Below are 13,756 nucleotides of genomic sequence, written 5' to 3' on the forward strand. Positions count from 1 at the left end.
TGTTTTCTCTATTTGTGAAACGCACAGACAGGCACACATACCCATATTGCAAGGCATTTTACCCCTCCCCACAGCCCTATGAGTTAGGCACTATTTTTATCCTTCTGTAGATAAATCTCAGTGAGTCTGTGTGCCATAACCACACAGCTAGCAATTGGTAGAGTTCGGTTAGAGCCATATTGGTTTTTTTAACCTCCACACTCTCCTAATTGCCTTCTGAAATATTGTGTCCAGGCTCTTACTTTATAGATAAGAAATTGGGCCCATGGAGATGAAACTGACTCTCTCAAGAGCGCATGGCTTTTTGAACCCTTGGCTGGAGCTTTCTCTCGATTCAACATTGCTTTCCTCATGTTTGTTTAGCTATTGAGGTTTTTGGAAAGTAAGTGTGCTATTATCACAAAGTCACCACGTATGTTATTAAAGGCAGTCAAAAGCAGTTACGTAGCAGCAGCCATCTCCCTTCGTATACTGTCTACCTCATTTGCACTACAGAAACGTTTCCGTAACAGGAGAAAACGTAAATTAACTGTGGACCCACGTCTAGTAAGTCCTGACCTGGTGACCTGACAGATTTTGAGGAAGAAATCTGTTCCATTTGTTTCTCCCAAATACTGTCTGAAATTGAAGTGTTACTTTTCTTAAGTAAGACAAAAAACATTTGTTTGAGGCAGTGGCTGGGGTCTGAGTGAAGTTGACTAGGACAGCGGAAATCACTTATGTGGTAAGTCAGCCCAATGGCGGGATAGCACAGAGTTTCCTGAGAAGTGAAGGGAGAGACATTGGTCATCCTCCTACCATCAGAAGGGAACTCTCAGAGTTAAGCTGCTCCAGTACACATGTGTGTCTGTGTGTATGTGCATGTGTACGCACATGCATGGGTGTGTAAGTTTGAAGAGACTAGGGGGTACAGAGAGAAAGAAGTCAAGAACCAAATGAGGTTAAAAAAAAAAACCTGCCATGTGTTTTCCCTCAGGGAATTCAGAGTTTGTGATTTTTTTCAGTGGTTTTCTTTCACGTTTTCTTTTGGTATATAAAATTCCATTTAAAAATGGGCAGAGCAAGGTATGTGGGGGCATAAGACAGAAACTAACTTTAAGGGATAGAAATGTCTATATTATGGAAGCAGTCACTAGTTTCACACATTTTGCTTATTTTTACGTTGTTTTTAAAAGTGTATTTATAGTCAACATTATTTCTACAGACCTTACCAACTGTTTTCATGAGCTTATGAAATCAATTCTAAAACCACACACATACACACACACCATTCAAGACCCCTTATAAATATGACCCACCCTATCGTGCCTCAAGCCCCCACCCCACAGCACCACATGCCCTAAGCATCCTCTATTCTGACAAGATGGAATTTCTCACTATTCCCTGAATGCCAAGCCTTTGATCTCCCCTGTCCTCATGCCATTTCCTCTGCTTTGGGGGCCCTCTATCCCTTTTCAGACTAGAAAAGTCCTACATGTATGTCAAATCCCAGCTTAAGTACCACCTTCTCTGTGAACACTCTCTCCCCACCTCCACTACCCTTGATCTCCACCCTATGCCCTCTCCTTTCAGACATGCATACAGCCCAGATGCATGGATTATGGATGGCTGTATGCGTCTGCCTCTCCATCTTGTCTCAGCTCCGCCTCTACTCTGCATATTTTAAATTCTTCCAGAACAAAGGCAATGTTTTCTATTTTCCTGTATCCAACTCCACCTCACGCCCACTTGTTCCTTGTGCGGGTGAAGAGTAAGTCTTTCAAGTAGATTTGTTGAATGATGACTATCTTAATTGATTGATCTATTGGATTTACATATCTGTTCTCTAGGTGTAGCAATGAAATATATTGAGCTAATCCAAACCCTAGCCTGAAAGGAGGTCCTTGGCAATGCTTCCTGCCAGGACCTCCTCTTCATGATAGTGAATGAAATCAAGTTAAGCACACCACTTGAAACCTCCACTCTGAAGTTTAACCTCTGTGCTGGCTCATCTCTGTTTGCTCCTGCGGATCCGTTCTCCACCCTGGCTGCCCTGCTCTGTGCTCTGGGAGACTAAATGCTAGAAACTGCATCACCCAAGCTGTTTTGCCCTGGAGTTTTCAGCTAATAGGTTCACTAATGGGAGGCGCTGGAGAGGCCCCAGAGGGCAGGAGGAGGGCAGGCTATTCATTTTCCTCCGTAACTTTGCTGGAATACAGTCGGGCAGTAGCTGCAATCCTCTGTTTAGGCCCGTAGCTCCTATAAAGCACCCTCTCTTACTAGGTATATTAGTTTCCTGTGGCTGTTAAACGAAATGACAACAAACTTGGTGGTTTAAAACACTCAAATATATCCTCTTACTGTTCTGTAGTCAGATATCTGACAAGATCTCAATGGGCTAAAATCAAGATGGTGGCTAGGCTGGGTTCCAAACTGGAGGCTCTAGGGGAGAATCCATTTCCCTTCCATTCTCAGCCACTAGGGGTTGCTCATATTCTTTTGCTAATGGCCTCCTTTATCTTGAAAGCCAGCAATGTGGCATTGCATGGATCCTCCTTGCTTCATCACACCTCTCTCTGCAGCAGGGAGAGGTTCTCTGCCTTTAAGGAGTCATGTGATTAGGCTGGACCCGTCAGGATAATTTAGAATAATGTCCCCATCTCAAGATCCTTAACCTTAATTACATCTGCGAAGTCCCTTTTGCCACGTAGGTAACATATTCACAGGCTCTAGGGATTAGGGCACAACAACTTTGAGGGGCCATTATTCTTACTACTACACATGGTGTTAGTTCTTATCAGTTCCAGTAACTCTGTTCCCTCTATTTGCCCCTTCAAATCTAGAAGTGGCAATGGAGTTTTGATGGTGCTAATCTCAGATGCCTCACCATTTAATGTTGGTTCACCTATCCTACTTTCAGCTATACAAACAATTTCTTTATTAAATTCTCTCCTATCAACCCTTCAAGCATACCATATGTTTCTTGCCAGGACCCTGACAGCACAATGCTCACACACTCACCCCAGGTAAAACAGTGTGGCTGGAGTCCTGATGCAATTAAAAGGACATCAGTGATCCCATTAACCTATGATAGTCCTCAGCAGAGTCTGCATCATCAGCTGTCTGGATGAGTTAGGACCAGTTCCACCCACCACTCGCTTTCCTAATACATCTGTGTGAGTGAAGGGGTGAGATGTATTTTCATACTTGGGAAATATGAGGAGGTGGCTGACTCAGCAAAGCTGAGAGCTGGGCAGCTCCATTACTTAAGGTACTATTTAAAGATTAGTTCACCTAGTTCCTCCGCCACAACCAAAAGGATGAAGGAACGGAATTTCTATTGGAAAGTCAGTACAGTCAAGGCTCTGCTGGATCTGAGAGCAAGCCAAGGGAGGTTCGGTTCACTCCAATACATTCTGCCTTTCAGAAGACCTATTCCTCATAGTTTCACCTCAACATGATTGCTTCATGATTAAGAACATCTGCTTTGGCAAGGAGAAAACCTTGCCATAGGGTATGAATCCAAATTATTTAACAGCCCCACGACTCAGTTTCCTTATTTATAAAGTGGAGATACCATCCACAGGGTGAATGCAATGGGCTACATAAATCTTCACATTATGTCTCGTGCATAGTAAACTCAGTAAATTCTTAGTAGTTGTATTAAATCCTGCCCATTTATCAAGGTTAAGACCAAATCCTCACCTTCAGGAACCCTTCCTAAAATTCTCCAGACTTCAGAAATCTCCCTCTCCTTTAAATTTTTACAAACCTCATAGCTAATACAATAAATATTTAGAACTTGTTTACAATAAAGGACATAGTCTCCTCCAGAGCGGGGTCTGGTTTCTGCTGCTCTGGCACCTCTCTTTGTACCCAACCTAGTGGTGGGTATAGAATAAGCACTCAGGTAACATTCGTCAATTTATGTTCTTCTAGATGGATTATCATCTGTACTGCAGTGCCCATCCATCTCTATAAGGAAACAAAGCCCCCCCCCCTTATAAAAAGTCACAAAGGTGTCTCACAATTTTCCAAACCATGGAGGATGTTCTACTTTTAAATGTTCTACCCTATACATTAATAATGATCTATTAAAAAAAGAAATGAGGAACACAATCTCACTTACAATTTCATCAAAAAGAATCAAATACCTTTAACAAAGGAGGTGAAAGACCTGTACTCTGAAAACTTTAAGACAGCGATGAAATTAGTTGAAGATGACACACACAAATGGAAATATATCCTGTGCTTATGGACTGGAAGAATTAATATTGTCAAAATGTCCATACTACCAAAAGAAATCTACAGATTCAATGCAATTCCTATCAAAATACCAACACAATTATTTACAGAACTAGAACAAATACTCCTAAAATTTGTATGGAATCACAAAAGACCCTAAATAGCTAAAGCAATCTTGAGAAAGAAGAACAAAGCTGGAGGGTCACACTCTGATTTCAAACTATACTGCAAAGCTATAGTAATCAAAACAGTATGATACTGGTACAAAAACAGACACATAGATCAATGAAACAGAAAAGAGAGCCCAGAAATAAACCTATGCGTATATGATCAAGTAATCTATGACAAAGGCAGCAAGAATATACAATGGGGAAAAGACAGCCTTTTTAATAAATGCTGTTGGGAAAACCAGATACCTACATGCAAAAGAAACAAACTGGGACATTTTCTTACAAAACATGTGAAAATAAATTCAAAACATATTGAAGTCTTAGGTGTAAGCCCTGAAACCATAAAAGGTGATACACACTTTGACACTGGTCTTATGAATCCTTTTTGGATCTGTCTCTTCAGGCAAGCACAACAAAAGCAAAAATGAACAAATAAGACTACATCAAACTAAAAAGATTTTTCACAGTGAAGGAAGCTACCAACAAAACAAAAAGGCAACCTACTGAATGGGAGAAGGTATTTGCAATTGACATATCCAATAAGGAGCTAATATGCAAATTATATAAATTATACAACTCAATATCAGAAAAACAAACAATTTTATTTTAAAATGGGAAGGGGACCAACAAATAGCCAATAGACACATGAAAAGATGCTCAATATCACTAATCATCAAGGAAATACACATCAAAATCACAATGAGATATCATTTCACATCTGTCAGAATGGCTATTATCAAAAAGACAAGAGATAACAAATGCTGAGGAAGATGTGGGGAAAGGGAGCACTTGGTCTCTGTTGGTGGGAATGTAGACTGGTGCAGCTGCTATGGAAAATAGTATAGAGGTTCCTCAAAATATTAAAAATAGAACTACCACACAAACTAGCATTTCCATTTCTGGGTATTTACCTGAATAAAACAAAAATACTAATTTGAAAAGATATATGCACCCCTATGTTTATTGCATTGCAGCATTATTTACAATAGTCAAGATATGGAAGCAATCTAAATTTACATTGATAGATGAATGGATAAAGATACATATATATATCTTTATATATATATATATATATATATATATATATATATATATATAGTCCATTCTATAATGGAATATTACTTAGCCATAAAAAAGAATGATCTCTTTTGTGACAACACAGATGAACCTACAGGGTATTACACTAAGTGAGATAAATCAGAAAGAGAAAGCTCTGTGTGATCTCATTTACATGTGTACATGTAGAACTTAAAGAACAAAAACAAATGAACAAGACAAAACAGAAACAGACTTACAGACACAGAGAGCAAATTTATCGTTGTCAGAGGGGAGGGGGTCAGGAGGTTGGTCAAAATAGGTGAAGGATATTAAGAAGTACAAAATCCCAGGCAGAAAATAAGTAAGTCACAGGGATGTAATATACAGCACAAGGAATGTAGTCAATGACACTGTAATAATTTTGTATGGTGACAGACTGTTATGATCTGGTGATCATGTCACAATGTATTTGACTGTAAAATCTCTATGTTGTACATCTGAAACTATACTTCAATTAGAGGGAGAGAGAAAAATAAATGACTGCAGCTAATACCAGACTATGTGTCAGTCTATGTACCATAATTCTGACTTCAGGAAAAGTGATATCTTCTGTATTCCTTAAATTAATTAGGATAGTGTAGCTTATGCTGCAGGATCAGATAAGCCCAAGATCTCAGGTACTTGACACAACAAAGGCTTATTTTTCTCTTCTATAAAATCTGTTGCAGATTGAGATGACTCTCTAGGGCATCCATCCTCCATGCAGCCCCTTATCAACCCAGGCTGATGCCGAATTCTCCATTTTCAAGCTCCGCTGTCTGGAACATGCTGCCTCTTCAGTTGCTATAGTAGCAAAAGAGACTGATAGAGAGTCTTGCATTCACTTTTAAACTTTTAGGTGATACACATCCCGTCTGTTTACAACCCAGTGGTCAGAACAATATTCACAAGTCCCTCCCTACAGCAAAGGGTGGGAGAGATTGTGATTCTGTTGGTCTGGAAGGAGACGAGAAGCTGACAGAGGTAAGCACCAGAAGTCTTTTCCACACTCTCCAAGACACTTGTCTGACTCCACACTGAATGACAATTTTCTCTCCTCCTAAACTACAAATCCCTTGAAGGCAGAGATTCTATCTGATACACCCCCAATTCCACCTTCCAGTGCATCTCTGGCATAATCCCTTGCACACTATCCAAACATATTAATTAATGTCGTTTCTTAATTTACCAGGTAGTTACTGAATGTTCACCACGTGCTTACCATTGTTCTAGGTGAGGGAGATACAGTCCTCAACAAAATATACTTCTATCTCCAGCCTCATGAAACTTAGATTTTAGTGTTGAAGGAAAATAAACAAAAAACAGGCAAACAAAAATAAGGTGGCTGTTGATAAGTACTACAAAAAAAAAAAAAGCAAAGAAAGAAGTTATTAAATGTCTATGTGTCAGGGGTACAAGCAGGTAATGACCATGTGGAGCCAAACAGGAATGAAGACTGGCTAGGGAGTCCTGGGTTGCTTGTGGTGACAGATAAACAAGGAAAATGATATAATAAGATTAGTTTTGACGGTCTCAAGGCAGATGGTGGTAGTGAGGATGTGAGTCTTGAAAGTAGAAGGAAGAGGTGAGGGTCTTGTCAGAATCATGAAGGGTTTGGAGCTTCCCTTTTCACTTCTCCAAATACTGATGTCATGTCCAAAAAGAGCTGACGTTTCTGATTGCCCTCTTGACTTGCCAACAGAGGTATGGAGATGAACCAGAGGGCATTTTAACTGAATCCCATGCATAAATTGAGTTGGTTGCCTCCATTATACTTTTCAGGGTTCTTTTTATATTTTCTTTTCCTTTTTTGACTCAAATAGAAATTCCAAATGGCATCTGTAGAGTCCATTAAGATGTTCTTTCTTAAGGCTATTAGCTGCTTCCAGATGCTCTCTCTTCACCCTCATGTCAAATTTCTGCCTTATGATTAGTTGGAGAGAAGACTTTTTAAAAATCGGTGAATTAAAGGCTCCTTTGAAGAATGCTCCTGCTGTGTTGATTTTTTTTCATTTTTCTTTCATGCTTTTATCCCCTTAACCCCACCCAGATAATCATCTGGACTATGGTACTTATGAATGCAACACTGATATGTGTCTTTTGTTCAACTCTCTATGTCAAGTGGGTGATCTTTGTTCAACTCCTGACAACTACAAATTTCTTGAAAAGGCTGGGTCTTCAGAAGTTTCCATCCTTTGTATTAACACCTATAACACTTAAGTACTCCTTGAATGAGAAAAGGAAAGTAGAGAAGCAGGTAGTCCCTAATATGTCTCTGAGCTCTAGATATTGAAGCTTCATGCATGTTCTAGAATTCAGTTTCCTCCTCTAAAAGGTTAAGTTGATTAGTTTTATGATTATTAGTAAATCATTATCATCATCAGTTTTATAGTAATTACTGTCATTTTTGTTATTCTATGCAGACATTAAACTAAGCACACTATATACATTATATTTTGTAATTTATTTAACAGTGGAGTAGGTGCATGTTATTATTATCCTCATTTTATCTATGAGAATACTGATGTTCCTAGAAGTTAATAATTGGTCCAAGGTTACACAGCTAAGAAGTGGTTGTTTTGCTCACTACTGTATCCCAAGGACCTGCAGTACCAAGTATTCAGGTATTAAATAAATACATATATATATACTTTAGTATATGTATGTGTATATAAAAAAAAACAGGCAAACTGAATCAAACATAGAATATATGAGTTTAGAATCTGCCCTCCTACCTCCTAAGTCCTTAGAAAATCGGTAGTTCCTACATAAACAAGATTATTTTAAGCTCTAATCTTCCCATACGTAACTCATTTGTTGACAGTGTTCATTCACAGTTTAGTCTTAACTGTCCACTTAGCATAACAGTGGATAATATAAACAGGGTTCCTGCCATTACTGACTTTACTATTTGGTAGACTGTAACTTGAGACTCCATGACAGATTTTCTAAAAAGGATTTTAAAAATTGGTTGCCTTCAATCACTTTGGCCTTGCCCTAAACCGGTGGTTGCAAATAAGCAATTTTGTTCCCTGGGGTATACTGGGCAATATCTGAAGATATTTTACGTTGTCACAACAAGGGAGGACGTGTTACTGGCATCTAAAGAGCACAGGCCAAAGATGCTGCTAAACATCTTACTATGCACAGGGCAGCTCTCCACAACAGAATTACCCAGCGCAAAGTGTTAAAGTACCGAGGCTGAAAAATCCTGCCCTGGACAAACGAAAACTGATGCAGAGGAAGCTTGCTTTCCTGATCTATCTCTCAGTATCACCCTCCTCACACCACCATAACTCCTATATAGACAGACAATCATATATTTCCAGGGCCCTTATGTTCAGCGTTCCTCTGGGATGCCTTTTTCTAACCACAACTCATTCTTCATATCCTTCTGACCCCTTCAAAAGAATCATTTCTCTTTTGAGCCCATTTTTAAAGAGGCTTGCAAGATAATTGACTAACCAATCTCATATACTAAGTACCTTCAACTTAGCTTTGAGCTTAAAATGAGTCATACTGGCCAATTACCCATTGAATGGATGAGGTCTAAAAAAAATCTTAGAACAATATTTTTTCTATCATTTCCCCTCCAGAGTATAATATTTTATTTTCATTGGCCAAACAGAACCCGTCCTCCAGCCTAATCATTCAAAATGAAAGTTATCCCAAGGGGCCCTCCAGGATAGCAGGTGGATGGTGTAATTCAGCCAGAAGATAAGGAAAGAAGTTTTATCTCCCCAAATTGCCAAGAATTTTCCCCCTGATTAGGAAAGAGAATTCTGAAACTCTGCATAATTTAAAAATACTTCATGTGCTAATGGAAAAGGACTGAGAATAGAAATAAATCTTTGCTATAAATAATCAATGCTATCAAAATGTCATGGTAAAATGCTGCTCTGATAGGGACAAAGACAGACAGCTTTCTAGAGTTTTATCTGGAGGCCATCAGGCTGTGCACCAGAATGACTTCTTATTCATTTTACTTATTTATGGGTTTGGATGTCTGTCTCCAACTACTTCCATAAATGACTCTATCCAGATCCAAAGAGAAACGCAATGTGTGTGTGTGTGTGTGTACACAAACTGGAGCAAAACTAGACCAAAGAGACATAGGAAAAAACAGTAGCCATTGACAGGCAATTGAGAGGGCGGTAACATTCTCAAAGCCCTTACCAAGAGACAGTACAATTATTTGTTAAATTGTTCATCTTACCAATGGACTTGCTGTTCTTTGAAACAGCTTTTTTCTTATTCATCTTTTTACTTAATTTGCCCAGCACAGTGGCCAGCATATGGTAGAGGTTCAATAAATGTTTATTGCCACTGTGAATAAATACATGAGTTCATTAATTTGAACTGATAAATACTAAATCTCCAAATTTCCTGGAAGCCTGAGATCAGAAACAGAAAGAAAAAAAATACATTAAAAGGAAACAATGATATATTCCAGGAATGTATCATTTCAGAAAGAATGATGCGGTAAACATAGAATACAGCTTAATTAAATCAGTGGGAAGAACAAGCTGGAAAAAAATGGAATTATTTGAATGAGTTAACAAAGAAGGAAGGAAGAAAGAAACAAATACATGAATGAGGAAGTGATTGCACGGCCATTTGTGTTCCTCCAAACAACCCAAATTTGAGTGCCCATACTGAGATGCTCCACTGGGTCCTGGGGTTGCAAAGATGAGTAAAACAAAACCACGGCCCTTACAAAACTTTGGGGTGAGGGGTGTTCCTCAGCCTTTGCCTATACATTTGAATCACCTAGAGAGATTTTTAAGTACCACTACTCAAGTACTTTCCTCCCCTAGAGCAATTAAATCAGAGCTTCTGGGAATGAGGCATCAAGAGCTTTTAAAGCTCCCCAGGTGATGCCAGTTATAGTCAAGGTTGAGAACCGCTGGCTTCTAGTCTAGTGGAAGAAACTGATGAAACCAAGTTCATTGAAGAAATGTCTGTAGAACATACCTCGAGTAAAGGACTGAATGGGAATTAGTGTTTATTTACCATCTACTTCAGCCTAAGCCAGGTGCTATGTGTTTCCCATTTGTCTCATTTCTGTCCCATGGCATCCCTAGGAGTTAAGTATTATTACCCACAATTTAAAGACTAGAAAACTAAGGCACAGATGATGGAGACAAAGTCCCTGCTGTAAAAGAATCCTCAGAGAGCATAAAGAAAGGCAGGTCATAAGAAATAGATGTTGTGGGGAAAAGAAGAGGAAGCTCAAATGAAACACAGGGGACTTGGGTTCAAATCTAAAATTTGTCACTAATTGTATGACAGTCGCTTCACTGGTCAGGCTACCAGAATGGGAATAATAGGGTTAAAATAAATTTAGCAAAAGTACACTATAGACAAAAGTATTAGTACTGTGATAGTTGCAATCAAAGAGAGATGACAGCTGTCACAGATGGAGGGCTGTCCACCAGTCTAGCCCTCAAGAGGTGTTAGAATCTGGCTGAGGTTGCCATGGTTTACAGTTAGTCCTTGGATTTGCAAATTCAGTGTCCTTTGTGAAGACATTGGTTTGACTCTGAGGGATTGACACACAATAACTCAACATTTAATAGCCTGATGTATAAACCTGTCTGCCAAAGGACTGCTGCAAAGTGAGACAGATGTTTCTACTAACTTTGTTCAGACAAAGGGCACCAGGGTACAAAGAAAGTCAAAGGAGATGGTGTGAAGAAATTTTCTTCTTGGTCCCTATGGGCATTATTTACTTCTTTTGCCCTCTAGGAACTGTGCACCCTTCCTAGAATAAAGCAGATAAAAAAATACTATGTGTTTTTTTTTCCTCTTTGAGATTTCTTTTACTACATTCCATTAATTCTATCTCTTTCTATCAATCTTGTCTTTTTATATTACAATTGCTATTTCAGCCTTCCATTAATCAGCTTCAGCTGTTTCACTATAAAAGCTTTAGTTTATACTTGGTTGTGTTACATCTTTAATCATATAATTACAAAGCATCAGGTTACAGTGTCAGCTGTATTCATAGATTCATGTCCATTCCACTTCAAGTTCTTAAGGAAATAAAAATAGAATGGAGAAGATGAGGAGATAGAGGGTCCTTGCCTAGGCTCTGCCCCCAATGGCTGTAGTGCCTTGGACAAACCATTTAATATTTCTAAGCATGAATACTCCCTTTGTGGGAGGAGGAGAAAAAAACTACCACTATCTCATTTTGCATATAAAAATTTTAAATAATACATTAATTTAACCACACAGTAGAACAGGGTAACTTAGTAATATGCTTTTCCTAATTTTCCACCTGATCATCTTGACTGGGGTTAATATACTCAATCTCTACCACTGATTTACTGCAGCAAATCACCAATCTCATTTGCTGTAACGTAAATTTTCTCTCATTGCACTTTTAACTTTCTCCTAAGATTCTGAAGGCATTTTACTTTTTCTCTTAGGTTCTGACAACCCTCTGTATAGAGCTTTACACTTTCCCATTTTCTCTATGGTCTCTTATGAACTTGATGATGTCTCTGAAACAGAGGCAAAATATGCAGTATTATGATTTCCACTTCCCAAATGACAGATAAGTAACACAGCCAGTAGGTGATGAACTCAAACCCCTCTCTCTTGATGCCAAGTGTTCTCTCCACTGAGCTGTGAATTTCTAGGTTCTAGGCAGTCATTCCATCCCTAAGGTTCTACTTTTCCCCTTTAAAGAGGAAGATAAGAAGTTGTTTCTCCATGACACTAAGCTTTGTGAGACGTTTCAGGGCATTGTTTAAAGAAAAGGGCAGAAAAATGGAGAAAAACTAAAAAACAAATAGAATATCAACTAAAATTAATTAACAAGTCTATGAAATAGTTCCATGGGCACAAAGTTTAAGGGACTAGCGATCTCTTAATCTAGAAAGAAAGAAGACCAAGCAGCAAACTCGTTAATTTTCTTCCTCTACATGAAAGGTTAGGACAAGGGACAGTGAACAGCTGTTCCCAGAACTAAGCATTAGAGGATATGCAACCACAGGGATTTCAATCAGAGCTTCCTTATTAAAGGATAATCAAACAGGAGAACAGAACTCAAAAAGCAAGCTTCAGGGAGGAGGGTATAGCTCAGTGGTAGAGCACATGTTAGCATGCATGAGGTCCTAGGTTCAATCCCCAGTACCTCCATTAAGTAAATACATACATACATACATACATACATACATACACACACACACCTAATTACCTCCCCCCAAAAAAGAACCCCAAACAAAATAAACTTTTTTTAACGCAAGCTTCCTCTGTATTCACTCTTCCTGATGATCTGAAAAGCCTTCACTCTCATGAGTGGGAGAAGGGGGACACAGGTGATTGAAAGACATATCCTTCCATTACCTTGAGGCACATACCATCTTCTTGGACTAGCAGAGATGGGGTAGGGTGGCTTATAAGGTGTATTTAATATTACAATATTATATATTTGGAAAACTCAGATGGCTTATTTTCATAATGTAAACTAAAAAGGTCAAGTGTAGCAAAGACATGTGTACTCTGAGCCAGGCAGATTCTTCATGGAGTATGGATAAGAACCATGGTAATATCTTGTGTTTACACACTGAGAACAGAAGTGGACAGGTTGTTTTTAAAAATGCCTTGATGCACGCTTCCATCTTTTTTCCAGTGACAGGTAGAATCAGCTCTGAGGCAGAAGACCAGACTAGAGGTCCAGAACCCCTCATTGTCAGAGATCCTCCTACCAGGTTGTATGAACACCTGCCTTCTACCAGCCAATTAACCAACACTCCATGAGTGCCCAGTTACAGCAGACCCAGAGTGAGGCACTCAAGGAAAGGCAAATAAAATACAATCTCTGACCTCAAAAAATATAAATAAAAAACTTACGGTCTACTGTTGGAAGCAGACACCACGATATATGTAACAATAGAGGAAGGAGAGGACCAAGAGATGGGCCCTGGAAGAACAAGAGCAAGTAACAGAGAAGTCTCAGGGCTGAGATTTACTCAGTAAAAGTAAAGCTTAACCTTCCTTGAGCACAAGAAATAAAGAACATGAGTTTGGAAAGAAGTAAAAACAATAACAAAAAAAACTCAAAAAAACCTCTCAATTCCTTCTTGTTGACACATGATGAAGTATCCCTAACCTCAAACACATTTATAATCAAATATACAAAAAGCCATACACTAAGTATTAAATAGAGCTATCATGTTTTCATGTTTTTACCAAGCACAGAACCATGGAAACAGTTCCTTAAACCTAGGCTCTGTCTATATGAAATAAGCTTTTGGTCACTTGAAATTGCTTTG

General features: G+C 38.8%; 1 long non-coding RNA gene across 1 annotated transcript in view; it reads left to right on the top strand.

The window, feature by feature from the left end:
* Positions 1 to 13,373, top strand: part of LOC140696030 (uncharacterized) — a 50,050-nt gene extending 36,677 nt beyond the window's left edge. The window contains exon 5 of the long non-coding RNA XR_012071958.1: positions 13,114 to 13,373. This is a non-coding gene — a long non-coding RNA (uncharacterized lncRNA). The remainder of the gene's footprint in view (positions 1 to 13,113) is intronic.
* Positions 13,374 to 13,756: the final 383 nt, after the last annotated feature.

Source organism: Vicugna pacos, chromosome 4, assembly GCF_048564905.1.
Source record: "Vicugna pacos chromosome 4, VicPac4, whole genome shotgun sequence".
In the NCBI taxonomy this organism is placed as follows: Eukaryota; Metazoa; Chordata; class Mammalia; order Artiodactyla; family Camelidae; genus Vicugna; species Vicugna pacos.